General features: G+C 44.8%; 1 non-coding gene across 1 annotated transcript; it reads right to left on the bottom strand.

Moving 5' to 3' along the window:
* Window positions 1–1,014: 1,014 nt before the first annotated feature.
* On the bottom strand, window positions 1,015–1,106 carry LOC138660523 (small nucleolar SNORD12/SNORD106). The gene has a single exon (XR_011317911.1). It is a non-coding gene; the product is annotated as a small nucleolar SNORD12/SNORD106 (small nucleolar RNA).
* Window positions 1,107–6,414: the final 5,308 nt, after the last annotated feature.

The following is a 6,414-nucleotide window of genomic DNA, read 5'->3' as shown; positions in this document are numbered from 1 at the left end:
CCACATGTGGTTGAAAACTACTTTTGAGGCACTGTGCCAAGCTCAGAAGGGAAGAAGTACCATAATGTAGTTCAAATTTTGCTCGAGTAGTTTGAGGGTGCCATGTCACATTGGCAGAGCTCCTGAGGTACCATAACAGCAGAACCTCCCATAAGAGACCCCAATTTACAAACTATACTTCTCAATGAATTGATCTAGGAGTGCAGTGATCATATTGACACCACAGGTGGTCATAGAATTTTATACCATTGGGCGGTAAAAAAAAAATTACATTTTTCACCACCAAAATGTTGTTTTAGCAACAGATTTTACTTTATCACAATGAATGGCAAATGGGTAAAAATGGCACCAAAATGTGTCCCACAGTTCCTGTTGAATGTGGAAATACACCATACAGCTCTGGTACAAATTAAGAGACCACTGCAAAATGTTCAGTTTGTCTGATTTTTCTCTTTATTGGTATGTTTTTGAGTAAAATGTACATTTTTCATTTATTCTATAAACTACTGACAACATGTCTCCGAATTTCCAAGCAATACATTTTGTATTTTTTTTCTGAAAAGAAGTGGTTAAAATGACAAAAATAACAGTGCTTTCAGACCTCAAATAATGCAAAGAAAACAAGTTAATAATCATTTAGAAACCACAATACTAATGTTTTAACTCAGGAAGAGTTCAGAAATGAATATTTTGTGGAATAACCATGATTTTTAATGGGGTTTTCAATGGGGTTCAGGTATGGAGATTGGGCTGCCCATGACAGGGTTTTGATGTGGTGGTCTCTTAATTTTTGCCAGACCTGTATGTGTCCATACAGTACTGCTTAGCCATATTATTATTATTATTATTTATTTATATAGCACCATTGATTCCATGGTGCTGTACATGAGAAGGGGTTACATACAAGTTACAAATATCACATACAGTAAACAAACTAACAATGACGGACTGATACAGAGGGGTGAGGACCCTGCCCTTGCGGGCTTACATTCTACAGGATTATGGGGAAGGAGACAGTAGGTTGAGGGTTGCAGGAGCTAATAAGCGTCATAAGTCACCAGGGTCGATCTGATGGGGAAAAAAGTTCTGTCATCATATACATATGGTAAGACTCGGGAGGGACGGGGCGCTATTTGCCTCCTGGAGCACAGATTTTCCAAGAATAGTTTGTGCACTCCATATACAGAGCCCCTAAGTGACAGAAGAGGAAAATCCCCCCTCAAGTGACCTCATTTTGGAAATTATACCTCTTTGGGAATTTATTTACCGATATAATGACGATTTTGACTCCATGGGTGTTTTTGTCACGACACAGCAGTCGGGTGACCCGGGACTAGGGGCTCTGTTGTGAATTCTGTTGTCAAGCTCCCTCCTGTGGTCATGAATGGTACTTCGGCTGGTTCTGACCATGGGCTTCCTCTGGTGGTTGTGAGTGGGGCTGCGGCTTCTGAGTTTCCTTCCACAGGTGATGAGGTTAATTCGTTGGCTGGCTGCTCTATTTACTTAGATCATTGCTCCATGCCACCTGTCAATGTTCCAGTATTGGTCTAGTTCGCTCCTGGATCGTTCTTGTGACCTGTCTTCCCAGCAGAAGCTAAGTTCCTGCTTGTTTTCTCTTGTTTGCTATTTTTCTGTCCAGCTTGCTATTTTGATTTTTCTCTTGCTTGCTGGAAGCTCTGGGACGCAGAGGGAGCGCCTCCGCACCGTGAGTCGGTGCGGAGGGTCTTTTGCGCCCTCTGCGTGGTCTTTTTGTAGTTTTTGTGCTGACCGCAAAGTTACCTTTCCTATCCTCAGTCTGTTCAGTAAGTCGGGCCTCACTTTGCTAAATCTATTTCATCTTTGTGTTTGTAATTTCATCTTAACTCACAGTCATTATATGTGGGGGGCTGCCTTTTCCTTTGGGGAATTTCTCTGAGGCAAGGTAGGCTTTATTTTTCTATCTTTAGGGCTAGCTAGTTCCTTAGGCTGTGACGAGTTGCATAGGGAGCGTTAGGAGCAATCCACGGCTATTTCTAGTGTGTGTGATAGGATTAGGGATTGCGGTCAGCAGAGTTCCCACGTCTCAGAGCTTGTTCTGTATTATTAGTAACTACCAGGTCATTCCGTGTGCTCTTAACCACCAGGTCCATTATTGTCCTAACCACCAGGTCATAACAGTACAGGTGGCCAGAAGTATTAATGCATCTCAATAGAGGGATAAGAGAAGTTCTGAGACCATTTTTTTTTCTTTGCAGTGTGTTTTGTCTCTCTTTTCCCCTTTACCTCTGGGTGGTTCAGGATACAGGTGTAGATATGGACATTCAAGGTCTGTCCTCTTGTATGAATAATCTCACAGCAAGGGTACAAAACATTCAAGATTTTGTGGTTCAGAATCCGATGTTAGAGCCTAGGATTCCAATTCCTGATTTGTTTTTTTGGGGATAGATCTAAGTTTCTGAATTTCAAAAATAATTGTAAATTGTTTCTTGCTTTGAAACCTCGCTCCTCAGGTGACCCTGTTCAACAAGTGAAAATCATTATTTCTTTGTTACGTGGCGACCCTCAAGACTTGGCATTTTCCCTTGCGCCAGGAGATCCGGCATTGCGTGATGTTGATGCGTTTTTTCTGGTGCTTGGATTGCTTTATGATGAACCAAATTCAGTGGATCAGGCAGAGAAAATCTTGCTGGCTCTGTGTCAGGGTCAGGATGAAGTAGAGATATATTGTCAGAAGTTTAGGAAGTGGTCTGTACTCACTCAGTGGAATGAAGGTGCCCTGGCAGCAATTTTCAGAAAGGGTCTCTCTGAAGCCCTTAAGGATGTCATGGTGGAATTTCCCATGCCTGCTCGTCTGAATGAGTCTATGTCTTTGGCCATTCAGATCGATCGACGCTTGCGTGAGCGTAAAGCTGTGCACCATTTGGCGGTATTATCTGAGCATAGACCTGAGCCTATGCAATGTGATAGGACTTTGACCAGAGCTGAACGGCAAGAACACAGACGTCGGAATGGGCTGTGTTTTTACTGTGGTGATTCTACTCATGCTATCTCCGATTGTCCTAAGCGCACTAAGCGTTTCGCTAGGTCTGCCACCATTGGTACGGTACAGTCGAAATTTCTTTTGTCCGTTACTCTGATTTGCTCTTTGTCATCCTATTCTGTTATGGCATTTGTGGATTCAGGCGCTGCCCTGAATTTGATGGACTTGGAGTTTGCTAGGCGCTGTGGTTTTTTCTTGGAGCCCTTGCACTATCCTATCCCATTGAGAGGAATTGATGCTACGCCTTTGGCCAAGAATAAGCCTCAGTACTGGACCCAATTGACCATGTGCATTGCTCCTGCACATCAGGAGGATATTCGCTTTTTGGTGTTGCATAATCTGCATGATGTGGTCGTTTTGGGGTTGCCATGGCTACAGGTCCATAATCCAGTATTGGATTGGAAATCTATGTCTGTGTCCAGCTGGGGTTGTCAGGGGGTACATGGTGATGTTCCATTTTTGTCTATTTCGTCATCCACCCCTTCTGAAGTCCCGGAGTTTATGTCGGATTACCGAGATGTATTTGATGAGTCCAAATCCAGTGCCCTACCTCCTCATAGGGATTGCGATTGTGCTATCAATTTGATTCCTGGTAGTAAGTTTCCTAAGGGCTGACTGTTCAATTTATCTGTGCCAGAACACGCCGCTATGCGGAGTTATATAAAGGAATCCTTGGAGAAGGGTCATATTCGCCCGTCGTCGTCACCATTAGGAGCAGGGTTCTTTTTTGTGGGCAAGAAGGATGGTTCTTTGAGACCTTGTATTGATTACCGCCTTCTTAATAAGATGACAGTCAAATTTCAGTACCCTTTGCCGCTGCTGTCTGATTTATTTGCTCGGATTTAGGGGGGTAGTTGGTTCACCAAGATAGATCTTCGTAGTGCGTATAATCTTGTGCGTATTAAACAGGGCGATGAATGGAAAACAGCATTTAATACGCCCGAGGGCCATTTTGAGTACCTGGTTATGCCATTCGGGCTTTCCAATGCTCCATCAGTATTTCAGTCCTTTATGCATGACGTCTTCCGAGAGTACCTGGATAAATTCCTGATTGTATATTTGGATGATATTTTGGTCTTCTCGGATGATTGGGAGTCTCATGTGAAGCAGGTCAAAATGGTGTTCCAGGTCCTTCGTGCGAATTCTTTGTTTGTGAAGAGGTCAAAGTGTCTCAGAAGTTCAGAAGGTTTCATTTTTGGGTTTCATTTTTTCCCCTTCTACTGTCGAGATGGACCCTGTTAAAGTCCAGGCCATTTATGATTGGACTCAGCCGACATCTGTGAAGAGTCTGCAAAAGTTCCTGGGCTTTGCTAATTTTTATCGTCGCTTCATCAGTAACTTTTCTAGTGTTGCTAAACTGTTGACTGATTTGACCAAGAAGGGTGCTGATGTGGTCAATTGGTCTTCTGCGGCTGTGGAAGCTTTTCAGGAGTTGAAGCGTCGTTTTTTTTCTGCCCCTGTGTTGTGCCAGCCAGATGTTTCGCTCCCGTTTCAGGTCGAGGTTGATGCTTCTGAGATTGGAGCAGGGACTGTTTTGTCGCAAAGAAGTTCTGATGGCTCGGTGATGAAACCATGTGCCTTCTTTTCTAGAAAGTTTTCGCCTGCTGAGCGCAATTATGATATTGGCAATCGAGAGTTGTTGGCCATGAAGTGGGCATTTGAGGAGTGGCGTCATTGGCTTGAAGGAGCCAAGCATCGCGTGGTGGTTTTGACAGATCACAAGAATTTTACATATCTCGAGTCTGCCAAACGGTTGAATCCTAGACAGGCTCGTTGTGGTCGCTATTTTTCTCCCGTTTTGATTTTGTGGTTTCGTACCTTCCGGGCACTAAGAATGTGAAGGCTGATGCCCTGTCAAGGAGTTTTGTGTCCGACTCTCCGGGTGTTCCTGAGCTGGCGGGTATTCTCAAAGAGGGGGTAATTTTGTCTGCCATCTCCCCTGATTTGCGGCGGGTGCTGCAAAAATTTCAGGCTGATAGACCTGACCGTTGCCCAGCGGAGAAACTGTTTGTCCCTGATAGATGGACTAGTAGAGTTATCTCTGAGTTTCATTGTTCGGTGTTGGCTGGTCATCCTGGAATCTTTTGTACCAGAGATTTGGTGGCTAGATCCTTTTGGTGGCCGTCTTTGTCGCGGGATGTGCGTTCTTTTGTGCAGTCCTGTGGGACTTGTGCTCGGGCTAAGCCCTGCTGTTCTCGTGCCAGTGGGTTGCTTTTGCCCTTGCCGGTCCCGAAGAGGCCCTGGACGCATATTTCTATGGATTTTATTTCGGATCTCCCTGTCTCTCAAAAGATGTCGGTCATTTGGGTGGTTTGTGATCGCTTCTCTAAGATGGTCCATTTGGTACCTTTGTCTAAATTGCCTTCCTCCTCTGATTTGGTGCCATTGTTTTTCCAGCATGTGGTTCGTTTACATGCCCTCACCAGAGCCCCCAGGATGACCAGGATGAGCCATATGAAAGGCACGAACAAGATCGGGAGCATGGACATCAGAGGCAAAGACCCAGGAATTATCTTCCTGAGCATAACCCTTCCACTTAACCAGATACTGGAGTTTCCGTCTTGAAACACGAGAATCCAAAATCTTCTCCACAATATACTCCAACTCCCCCTCCACCAAAACCGGGGCAGGAGGATCAACAGATGGAACCATAGGTGCCACGTATCTCCGCAACAATGACCTATGGAATACGTTATGTATGGAAAAAGAATCTGGAAGGGTCAGACGAAAAGACACAGGATTAAGAACCTCAGAAATCCTATACGGACCAATGAAACGAGGTTTAAACTTAGGAGAGGAAACCTTCATAGGAATATGACGAGAAGATAACCAAACCAAATCCCCAACACGAAGTCGGGGACCCACACAGCGTCTGCGATTAGCGAAACGTTGAGCCTTCTCCTGGGACAAGGTCAAATTGTCCACTACATGAGTCCAAATCTGCTGCAACCTGTCCACCACAGTATCCACACCAGGACAGTCCGAAGACTCAACCTGCCCTGAAGAGAAACGAGGATGGAACCCAGAGTTGCAGAAAAACGGCGAAACCAAGGTAGCCGAGCTGGCCCGATTATTAAGGGCGAACTCAGCCAAAGGCAAAAAGGACACCCAGTCATCCTGATCAGCAGAAACAAAGCATCTCAGATATGTTTCCAAGGTCTGGTTGGTTCGTTCGGTCTGGCCATTAGTCTGAGGATGGAAAGCCGAGGAAAAAGACAAGTCAATGCCCATCCTACCACAAAAGGCTCGCCAAAACCTCGAAACAAACTGGGAACCTCTGTCAGAAACGATATTCTCTGGAATGCCATGTAAATGAACCACATGCTGGAAGAACAATGGCACCAAATCAGAGGAGGAAGGTAATTTAGACAAGGGTACCAAATGGACCATCTTAG

This window comes from Ranitomeya imitator, chromosome 1 (genome assembly GCF_032444005.1).
Source record: "Ranitomeya imitator isolate aRanImi1 chromosome 1, aRanImi1.pri, whole genome shotgun sequence".
NCBI lineage: Eukaryota > Metazoa > Chordata > Amphibia > Anura > Dendrobatidae > Ranitomeya > Ranitomeya imitator.
Note: the sequence above shows the minus strand (reverse complement) of the source record. Positions and strands in the feature narration are given on the sequence as shown.